The sequence below is a fragment of the Cajanus cajan genome, chromosome 5 (genome assembly GCF_000230855.2).
Source record: "Cajanus cajan strain Asha chromosome 5, NIPB_CcT2T_4, whole genome shotgun sequence".
Taxonomy (NCBI): Eukaryota; Viridiplantae; Streptophyta; class Magnoliopsida; order Fabales; family Fabaceae; genus Cajanus; species Cajanus cajan.
The window spans coordinates 23,853,759-23,866,260 of NC_138521.1; positions in this window are offsets into that span (position 1 = coordinate 23,853,759).

The window sequence follows — 12,502 nt, forward strand, 5'->3', positions numbered from 1 at the left end:
TGATTAGAGAATAACATGAATTATACCTATGAAAATGCACCTAAGTTTTATCCTCTCTTTTTTCTCTTATCTTTGTAAAATCATTTGTACTTGGATGTTGGTATAGAAATTTGAATGTGTTTGTTGTTTCAAAATTGAGGATTATGCATTTTTATTTGATTCAATTTAAACAATGATCACATTTATTATCAACGAACTGAAATACAGCTAAATAATTGACTTTTAGGATGACCTTAATACATAATTATTTAACATAAATTACCAATAAATTGAATGTTTTTTTATACAATATGTGATTTTTATACCTAATTCAATTCGATGACTTGTTAATTTACTTATTTAGTATCATAATTATATTTGCATAATTATATTTATTAATTTATTAAAAAAATTAATAAATAAAATTTTAACATTTTGATTTGACATAATTTATTCCCATAATAAAATTTATTATTATCATCATAATACATAAACTAAAATAATATACCAATTAAAGGAGTTTAAATATAAACATGTACAATAAATTTTCTTATGAAAAAACTACAGCAGATTACTATTAATTTTCTCCTAATAACGTGCCATAAATCATACTTTCAACTGCATTACTTTAAATTTATTATTATCATCATAATATATTTATTCAAAAATTAAACCAATTAAAAGAGATTAAATTGGAATAATATATCAATTAAAATACATTAAATGTAAACATCTACAATAAGTTTCCTTATAAAAATAACACTACCAAAAATTGTTAATTTTTATTGTAATAACGTGACATATATATTAAATAATAAATTATTTTACATTTAATCAAATTAACGTTTATTTTTATTAAAATAAACAACATACATAAAATTATAAATTTATTATTGATGAAATAATGTATGTCTATGTTTTAATAATAAACTCATCGATTAAATATTAGTCATAGTAATATACTAACGCTTATTATATTAATTTGAAAATTATTACACAATTTATATTTATCAAAATTGTGTATAAATTCAAACGAATTATTTAATAATTTAAATATATCTATACTTATTATAAAGGAAATATATTTTGGTAAGAACTCTTTTGATCTACAGTTTTTAACGGATCATTCTACCCATTAAATATAAACAAAAAAAAAACATAGAATTACATTCTTTTACATTTAATTATTTGCATAGTAAAATAAATTATATTTACATCCATAGTTAATTATGTATGTTGATCGATAAAAAAATAATACATAATAATTACTCCCACTATTAAATATTTTCATACATTTGGAGAAATATTTATATTAATATTTAATTTAAAATACTTTTATTTATTTACTATTTTTAATTGTTAATTAGTGATATATGTAAACAAAATTAAAAATATCACTTAACATATGTAAAACATAAAAATTTTAAAATAGTTATAAGAAGATAATGATTATTTAATAACTTCATGATATTTTTAATCACACGCATATAATTATATATAATATATTTCTTTATTTTTAATCACTTATACATATGTTAACCAAGTGTGTTAAATGTACTGTTCATATGCAATAACCGATGTTTATTTCAGGAAATCTGGTTCACAAGAATTACAACCAAGAATCATAATAGTGTAAACGTCAAATTGGGAAAAGGAGTATCAGAAGGCATGACTACAATGACATGTGCACAGATGATATGATGACTCATAATGGCGCATAAGCATGAGGAATTCATCCCACTTTGTGTTTCCCATGTGCAATAATATAACGTTTCAACTCAACTATCTTTTTGTATGACCGTGTATAGATGTCATTTAAATGCCTCACTTATTTTAATTTTTCATTTCCTAATTTAGATAATTGTTCCTACATTTTGAAAATCCTAATACTGACTACAAGTACTCATACTAACTATATGTCCAACACTCAAACCCTAACCCTATGTCTTCTCTTTTGCTATATGCCCAACATTGAAATCCTAATCCCGATGTCTTCTATTCTGCTGTGTCGCCACCCGCCGAAACGGACCTTGGCATTCGCGACGATGGTCGGACTCTTTTTAAAGGTTTGAAAAGTGATGGATTGCTAGAACGACTTATTCTCAAACTGAGACCTTGTCGAGCTAACAATTTTATTAAATGATTCACCAATCCATGTTAATCTCAAGCGAGACCCTCCATGGATTAGTGGTTTTCGCAAAAGGTAGGGTTCTTGGAGTCGCCACCAATGTTTTACTCAAAACATTGGAAAAATATTTAAGGCAATTGATTTTATAAATCAACCTTGGCCATTACAACCAGAGTTGGGTAAGGGAGTCGGTTACGTGCGGGGAAGGTGTTAGCACCCCACAACGCCCCATTAGGGTTCCCTATGACGGATTATTTTATAAATAACAGTGTAAAATTACTAAATTACCCCTACTTATTAGAAACGATTACAAATTAAATATCTACATGATGACAATTTAAAATATGCAACAATCAGAAAGCAGTAAAAGAAGGGATTTTAGAAAAGAAACCTTTGAAGCGTGCTTTTATATATTTCAATGAAGTCTAGGAGGCTTTTTGGCGCTCCTTCCCACTACACGCTCGCTCGCTCCTTCCCTAAAAATTAATCTTTACTATGGAAATGAAAAAGATTTCCCTTCGACTAGTTCGAATTCTCAAGCTAAATGCTTAGAACTCAAGAACTTCGTCGGATCGGCTCTCGGAGAGAATTCTAGGGCAGAACACTGCTCAAAAACCCCAGAATACTCAAGAAGAGAGTCCAAGAAGTGTGTAAAAGTGTCAAATGACGTCCAAATGACGTCTTATTTATAGGGGTGAGGCGCAGTACGGCCCCTGGTGTCAATACGGCCCTTATTGAAGTTTTGAACTTCAATACGGCCGTATTGAATTCAATACGGCCGTATTGAGGTTCAAAAACATCAATACGGCCGTATTGGTTTCAGTACGGCCGTATTGCAGTTCAAAAATGCAATACGGGCCGTACTGAGCTCCAAAGAGGCCGTATTGAGCTCCATTCCTCTCACTTTCTTATTTTTAGCTACTCTAAGACCTCTAAACCTACAGATAGTCATCCTATGGTCTTCTGGGAGTCCTTCTGGCTGACTTTCCATTGATCTTTGAGAGTCTTCGAGTCTTATTTCCGACCCGGACAATTTTAGGGGTCTACAGCTGCCCCCCCTTTACTTAGTCAAGCGGCTTTTTAGTGTACCGGTTGACAAGTAAAGGAGTTGACCCAATTGTCCGGGGAAAAGGCCATCCTTCCGACTTGTAGTGTCTTCTGGTGGAAAATTGCTGAGTAGCCTCTCCAGGTTGAGTACCGCCTCTCCAGGCTTTGCTTCGCTCATCGCCCGAGCCGGAAGCTGCATACCTCCGTGCTTTTGGTCACTTCGGTAGCGTGAGTACCGCCTCTCCAGGCTCAACTTCACTCGACGCCCGAGCTGGAAGTTGTATACCTCCGTGTTTTCGAACACTTTGGCAATGTGAGTACCGCCTCTCCAGGCTTTGCTTCGCTCGCCGCCCGAGCCAGAAGCTGCATACCTTCGTGTTCTTGACAACCTCGGGGTAGCTGAGTACCGCCTCTCCAGGCTATACCAGCGTGTTCTTGACGACACTGGCAGTTGCATACCTCCGTGTTCTTGACAACCTCGGGGTAGCTGAGTACCGCCTCTCCAGGCTATACCAGCGTGTTCTTGACGACACTGGCAGTTGCATACCTCCGTGTTCTTGACAACCTCGGGGTAGCTGAGTACCCGCCTCTCCAGGCTATACCAGCGTGTTCTTGACGACACTGGCAGTTGCATACCTCCGTGTTCTTGACAACCTCGGGGTAGCTGAGTACCGCCTCTCCAGGCTATACCAGCGTGTTCTTGACGACACTGGCAGTTGCATACCTCCGTGTTCTTGACAACCTCGGGGTAGCTGAGTACCGCCTCTCCAGGCTATACCAGCGTGTTCTTGACGACACTGGCAGTTGCATACCTCCGTGTTCTTGACAACCTCGGGGTAGCTGAGTACCCGCCTCTCCAGGCTCTGCTTTGGTGTTTCTGACAACCTAGGCAGTTGAGTTTGCCCTCTCCAGGGTCTGCGGTTTGCCCTCCCCAGGGTCTGCCTCCGTGTTCTTGACGACGTTGGCAATGTGAGTTTGCCCTCTCCAGGGATCTGTGATGGTTTTGTCTCCACAGTCCACGATGCTGCTTCGATGATTTGTTTTTGATTTTGGTGCTGCTGAGGGCTGGATAACGCAGGGATCCGTCTAGGGGATGTGCAGTTACTCATAGGTTCTTGTGTCCCAATTTTGCATTGCGTAATTGGTGCCCATTGAGGAATTTCTGTTTCCTTGGGGTGTAGACACGAAGATGCTCTTTCTGAGATGAGCGGTGCCTTATGATTGGCTGACGTCTTTTCGACGTTGGTGGAGTATCCCGATTATCCTTATTCAGGTGACTCTTTTTGTTTTTCTGGTTTTGTTGCCTCTGTGTAGGCTATTATCCGCTGGGGGATTTTGTCATTCATTGTGATTAGCCTCTTCTGTTAGGCGGATCATCTTGACGCTTGATGTTTGGCTGAAAGCCGATTTCCACTTGGGGAATGGTTTATTGATTTTCGCTTTTTGTAGGGATGCCTCTTAGTAGGCGACTGGGGATTTGAAGTTCTTATGTATCCCAGAGTATTATTTAGAAAGCCTCTTCAGGCTTAGCTTCACTCATTGCTTGAGTTGGAAAGCTATTCTCCACTGAGGAAGTATGAGTCCTTTCGACTTGGATATTCTGTTTGGATGATCAAGCCTTCCTTGGGGAATCTTGCTGATCTTGGTTTGATAGCTCTCACTGGGGATTTGATCCACGAGAGTGAGCTGAGAAGTCTCTGGGGAGTATTATTTCGGCAAGCCTCTCCAGGCTCAATTATTCTATGTGATGAGGGAGTATTATTTCGGCAAGCCTCTCCAGGCTCAGTTATTCTGTACGAGTATTATTTCGGCAAGCCTCTCCAGGCTCAGTTATTCTGTACGAGTATTATTTCGGCAAGCCTCTCCAGGCTCAGTTATTCTGTACGAGTATTATTTCGGCAAGCCTCTCCAGGCTCAGTTATTCTGTACGAGTATTATTTCGGCAAGCCTCTCCAGGCTCAGTTATTCTGTACGAGTATTATTTCGGCAAGCCTCTCCAGGCTCAGTTATTCTGTACGATGCAGTTGATTTTCTAAATCTTTTGCCTTTTTTCGTTGATTTCGGCTTTTCTGTATTTTTGCCTTTTTTTGTTGATTTTTGGCTTTTTCTGTACGGAAGGATCTCAAACGCACTCACAGATGAAGTATGCAGAGGAATGAAGATGTTGTGATGAATGAGAATGGGCCAATACGGGCCGTATTGAATTCAATACGCCCGTATTGGTGTGGACGTTATGGCCAATGCTGCCGTATTCATTTCGGTACGCCCGTATTGAGTTGGAAACTTGTTCATAACCCTGATTTTAGTACGGGTGTACTGAACATGGTACGGGCGCATTGTTTTTTCTGGAGTTTATATTTTTTGTTTTTTTTTTGTTTTTTTGTTTTTTTGTTTTTTTGTTTTTTGTTTGTTTTTTCAATAAACAGAGAATAAGTGATCTTCCAGTACACCTATCATCTGTATGCATGTATGCGGTATGATGCACCTAATTCTATTTGATTCATTTTTCAAAAGAATTAACCGATGCGTTTCTCTGTTTGAATTTTACCATTCCTCCAGACTGGCTGTGCGATGCCGATTTCTGTAACCGAGGAATGATGCGTGTTATATTGAGATGGGCGTCATCAACCCAGTGATCCTCCCCTTCCTTTAGAAGACGTGTCAACCCTCTTATTGACCACTATATCTCCATGTTTCCACTAGATTATTCTAAAATCGTTTGGGACAAGAGAGAAAAGAAAGGAAAGATATTTTTGTTCTGAAGTTTGTGTTTTAGAGGGGATTTATTTTTTCAAAAATGGTTTTTGTAAGAATGGTTGGCCAAGGTAGGCTTATGTGTTTAGGCTTGTTTGATTAAACACTTATGAAGTTAAGAAAATCTTGTTATTGACGTTGTGATTTTGACAACTTAGATAGCTTCCCTTGAACCTTTCTTTTTGAATTCGGTTCATGGTACCATCATGGATTTCTTTTCGCTTTTTGATTGTCCTTATTTTTGCCTAAAACACCCTTTTGTGGCGTTTTAGCGGACTTTTGTTTTTGCTCATTTTTGCAACCCTAACTTTTGCCTAGGTCACCCTTTCGTGGGATTCCTAGCGGGTCTTTTGCTCTTATTTTTGCGCAGCCCCCTTTTTGGGTTTCCTACCGAGCTTCTTTTATTTTAAAGGATTTCTTTTTATCCATGATGGCACTTGTCGAGGCCAAGGGAAGGTGCTCCAAGTTGTCACACACACTTCCACATAAAAATGATGCGGGTTTATTGTTAAGATGATTTTAACCTCATTCATGTTTATTCAAACAGGGTTAAAAATAATGTGGTTTAGAATTTTATTATAAGCAAGAAAAGAAGCAATGAGAAAGAATAAAGAATGATTTTATTATAATCATAATGGAAACATGTGCCCTATCGAGGCTCGGGGGTCGGGCTGTCCCCGAGGAGTAATCTCTAATAGTCATCAGGTCTATACATCCCTATCGGAAGGAGAAGAGCACTTGATGACGACGACCGGCCTTAACGCTTGTGAACCGGCCTTCCTAAAGATCTGGCTTAAAGAACGTCGAGAAGGATCTTGGTTCCTCTTCGTCTTTTGATCTTTATTAGGGTTGTATCCTAACCCTTGTTTCCCCGGATTATCCTTGATAATGGGTAGCTCGGGAATTCCTTGGGAATCCTTGCCAAGTCCTTGTCCTGGCAAGTATCCGTTCTTGGTGAGCATGGACTACCTTCTTCATTTCTCGGGGAAACGTTTCAACATTGGCAATTTCCAATGCTTGGAAGGCGGTTTCTAGAGCTTCCTCCGCTGCATCCACGTAAGGTATGGTGGATGGCTTGCTGATGAGTATATCGTCTTTAGCTTGTACAGTCACCAGCTTGTCACCCACAATGAATTTGACTTTCTGGTGGAGCGTAAAAGGAACAGCTTTCGCATCGTGAATCCAAGGTCGGCCGAGGAGACAGCTGTATGCGGGAGTAATGTCCATCACTTGAAATTCGACGTTGAAGATGGTGGGTCCAATTTGGATTGGAAGAGTGATTTCTCCCACCACTTCTCTTTTAGAACCGTCGAAAGCTCGGACGATCATGTTGCTCGGGCGCATTTGGACTCCCTTGATTGCCATTTGATCGAATGTTCTTTTTGGCATTACGTTCAAGGAAGACCCATTATCTACCAAGACTTTAGCGATGTGATACTCCTTGCACTTTACAGAGATGTGCAAGGGCTTGTTATGATTTGGTCTCCCAGCGGGGATTTCTTCATCGATGAAAGTGAGGTGATCATTAGCCGTGATGTGACTAACAATCCCCTCAAATTTGTCTTGGGAGATAGTGTGCGACACATATGCCTCGTTCAAGACTTTCAACAGAGCTTGCCGATGCGGTTCGGAGCATAAGATCAACGACAACAGAGTAATCTTTGCTGGCGTCTTATGAAGTTGATCCATGATGGAGTACTCGCTCTGTCGGATATACTTTAACAGCTCGTCTGTCTCCTCCTCGGATTCTTTATTTTCCTCAGTTTTCTCCTTTTCTTTTCCTTTATTCTTGGGAGCTTTATCATGAAGATCTTCGGGAGTGTAGATCCTGCCACTCCTAGTCATGCCCCCAAGTCCAGCGATGTTGGAGATATCGCTGTCGGCAGAAGAATGGATGTCGTATATCCATGGCACAACCTTATTTGATTCGTAGGGAAAAGGCCTTGGAGTAGTGATCCTTAATGGTGTTGGACCTTCCCCCTTGTTTGTCTTGATTACCAACAACGGAGTTGACGTGTGTTCGCTTGGCGCGGTTGTTGGCTTACACTTGATAACGAACGGCGTGCGATCCATTCTTTGAACATACGCATCGATTAATTCTTTCTTTTTATTAATGTTTATTAATGAATTACTAGGAGGGATGTATGAAATGCAAACCTAGATCCCTCCATGATCTTTGATAAGAATGCATGATATGAGATGATGACGTTGAATATGCATGCATTGTGTTTATTCAACTAAGCATTATCATGTTTTCGGGATGCTCCTAAGATGATGCATGATATTGCTTGGTTTGGATAAATAACCCTTTTTCTTTTTTGGGTATTTTTTATTATTATTTTTTTTTGTATTTTTGGGTGAAAAGGGAAACTACCTATATGAATGTGATGAAGGTAGATGTTAACACCATGTAATGGAAGATTCTTATTCCTATTTATTTTTATTTTAAAAGGGAATGTTGTATGTTAAAGAATGCAATGTATGCTCAAACAATGTCACATAAACGATGCACAAACAATTCACTCATCCACGAACAGTCACGAGCGAATCACGAGGTAGGGGTATCCTGCAGAAAAGTGCATATTCAAGGAGGTTCTAACTGTTCTCACCGGTCTGAGGCCCGCAAGGTGCCCCCATTATAAGGACCCAATCCCTCTCGTCGTAAGTCGATGGAAAGTTCCAACGCACTGTCGGACTCGAGTTCATGGTTATCACCTTGAGTGATGTTTTCCGACAACGGTCTACGGGCACCTATAGACCCATTCGACAACCGGCCGTACTAACATCCACTCCCTATGGCTTTCCACTCATGCCCCCGGGTATAGAGGGAACTGTTGTATGCAAAGGTTTGTGTGCAGTTTATATTTCAAACAATTGCGAAAATTTAAACATACAACAGTTATTAAAAGCCATATAGATAAAGCATATTATCATACAAGTGAGGGGTAATAAAGTAATTTTAAACTATTATTTTGAAAAGAATCCATCACTAAATGGGACTGACTCTCGAGGCTTCCCCAGTGGAGTCGCCATCTGTCGCCACCCGCCGAAACGGACCTTGGCATTCGCGACGATGGTCGGACTCTTTTTAAAGGTTTGAAAAGTGATGGATTGCTAGAACGACTTATTCTCAAACTGAGACCTTGTTGAGCTAACAATTTTATTAAATGATTCACCAATCCATGTTAATCTCAAGCGAGACCCTCCATGGATTAGTGGTTTTCGCAAAAGGTAGGGTTCTTGGAGTCGCCACCAATGTTTTACTCAAAACATTGGAAAAAGATTTAAGGCAATTGATTTTATAAATCAACCTTGGCCATTACAACCAGAGTTGGGTAAGGGAGTCGGTTACGTGCGGGGAAGGTGTTAGCACCCCACAACGCCCCATTAGGGTTCCCTATGACAGATTATTTTATAAATAACAGTGTAAAATTACTAAATTACCCCTATTTATTAGAAACGATTACAAATTAAATATCTACATGATGACAATTTAAAATATGCAACAATCAAAAAGCAGTAAAAGAAGAGATTTTAGAAAAGAAACCTTTGAAGCGTGCTTTTATATATTTCAATGAAGTCTAGGAGGCTTTTTGGCGCTCCCTCCCACTACACGCTCGCTCGCTCCTTCCCTAAAAATTAATCTTTACTATGGAAATGAAAAAGATTTCCCTTCGACTAGTTCGAATTCTCAAGCTAAATGCTTAGAACTCAAGAACTTCGTCGGATCGGCTCTCGGAGAGAATTCTAGGGCAGAACACTGCTCAAAAACCCCAGAATACTCAAGAAGAGAGTCCAAGAAGTGTGTAAAAGTGTCAAATGACGTCCAAATGACGTCTTATTTATAGGGGTGAGGCGCAGTACGGCCCCTGGTGTCAATACGGCCCGTATTGAAGTTTTGAACTTCAATACGGCCGTATTGAATTCAATACGGCCGTATTGAGGTTCAAAAACATCAATACGGCCGTATTGGTTTCAGTACGGCCGTATTGCAGTTCAAAAATGCAATACGGGCCGTACTGAGCTCCAAAGAGGCCGTATTGAGCTCCATTCCTCTCACTTTCTTATTTTTAGCTACTCTAAGACCTCTAAACCTACAGATAGTCATCCTATGGTCTTCTGGGAGTCCTTCTGGCTGACTTTCCATTGATCTTTGAGAGTCTTCGAGTCTTATTTCCGACCCGGACAATTTTAGGGGTCTACATGCTGCAACCATGGTGCTATACCATGTTCGAAAATGTACAACCAACGTTTGTAGGTATTATCATTCTATGAGTTCCTTTTTTATTTCACATAACTAGTAAACCATTTACTTACACTATTTCCATATTCTAATTCCAAAGTCCCACTAAACCAAGCCTATGAGGAGGCTAACTTCCAAGTTGCACTTCATAGTGAATCGGTAAAAATTGTTACATCCTTTACTTATGTTATTCATAACTACATAAGTAATCTTTAGGGGTATATGTAAACAAAAATAAAAATATTACTTAACATATGGAAAAAATAAAAAATTTCAAAATAGTTGTAGGAAGTTAACAATTACTAAATAACTTCATGATTTTTTTAATCACACGCATATACTTATATATAACATTTTTCTTTATTTTTAATCACTTATACATATATTAACCAAGTGTGTTAAATGTACTGTTCATATGCAATAACTAGTTTATTTTATGAAATCCGGTTCACAAGAATCACAACCAAGAATCATAATGGTGTAAACATCAAATTGGGAAGAGGAGTATTAGAAGGCATGACTGCAATGACATGTACACAAATGATATGATGACTCATAATGGCGCACACGCATGGGGAATTCGTCCCACTTTATTTTCTCATGTGCAATAATGTAACGTTTCAACTCAACTATCTATTTGCATGACCATGTACAGATGTAATTCAAATGCCTCATTTATTTTAATTTTTGATTTCCTAATTTAGATAATTGTTCCTACATTTTGAAAACCTTAATACTGACTACGAGTACTCATACTAACTATATGTCCAACACTCAAACCCTAACCCTATTTCTACTCTTTTGCTATATGCCCAACACTGAAATCCTAATAACAATGTCTTCTCTTCTGCTGGAATCATGGTGTTATACCATGTTTGAACATGCCCAACCAACATTTGTAGGTATTATCATTTTGTGAGTTCCTTTTTTATTTCAAAAACCTTTTACTTACACTATTTCCATATTCTAATTCTAGAGTCCCGCTAAACCACGCCTCTGAGGAGGCTAACTTCCAGGTTGCACTTCGTAGTGAATTGGTAAAAAAATTGCTACATCCTTTACTTATGTTATTCATAACTACATAAGTAATCTTCAGGGATATTTGTAAACAAAATTAAAAATATTACTTAACATATCTAAAACATAAAAAATTTTAAAATAGTTGTAAGAAGTTAACAATTACTTAATATCTTCATGATATTTTTTATCGCACGCATAGAATTATATATAATATATTTCTTCATTTTTAATCACCTATACATATGTTAACCAAGTGTGTTAAATGTAATGTTCATATGCAATAACTGGTGTTTATTTCAGGAAATCTGCTTCACAAGAATCACAACCAAGAATCATAATGGTGTAGATATCAAATTCGAAAGAGGAGTATCAGAAGGCATGACTACAATGACATGTCCACAGATGATATGATGACTCATAATGCCGCATACACATGGGAAATTCGTCCTAATTTGTTTTCCAATGCGCAATAATATAACGTTTCATCTCAACTATCTTGCTTCATGACCGTGTATAGATGTCATTCAAATGTCTCATTTAGTTTAATTTTTCAATTCCTAATTTAGATAATTGTTCCTAAATTTTGAAAACCCTAATACGACTACGAGTACTCAAATTAACTATATGCCCAACACTAAAACCCTAATCATATGTCTTCTTTTTTGCTATATGCCCAACACTGAAACCCTAATCCCGATGTCTTCTCTTCAGCTACAACCATGGTGTTATACCTTGTTCGAACATGCCCAACCATCGTTTGTAGGTATTATCATTCTATGAGTTCCTTTTTTATTTCACATAACTCGTAAACCATTTACTTACACTATTTTCATATTCTAATTCTAGAGTCTCGCTAAACCAAGCCTATGAAGAGGCTAACTTCTAGGTTATAACTTCGTAGTGAATTGGTAAAAATTGATACATCTTTTACTTATGTTATTCATAACTACATAAGTAATCTTTAGGGATATATGTAAACAAATTTAAAAATATTACTTAACATATGTAAAACATAAAAAATTTCAAAATAGTTGTAAGAAGTTAACAGTTACTTAATAACTTCATGATATTTTTAATCGCGCGCATACAATTATATATAATATATTTCTTTATTTTTAATCACTTATACATATGTTAACCAAGTGTGTTAAATGTACTGTTCATATGCAATAACTAGTGTTTATTTCAGGAAATCCAATTCATAAGAATCACAACCAACAATCATAATGGTGTAGATGTCAAATTGGGAATAGGAGTATCAGAAGGCATGACTACAATGACATGTGCACATATGATATAATGACTTATAATAGCGCACACGCATGGGGAAT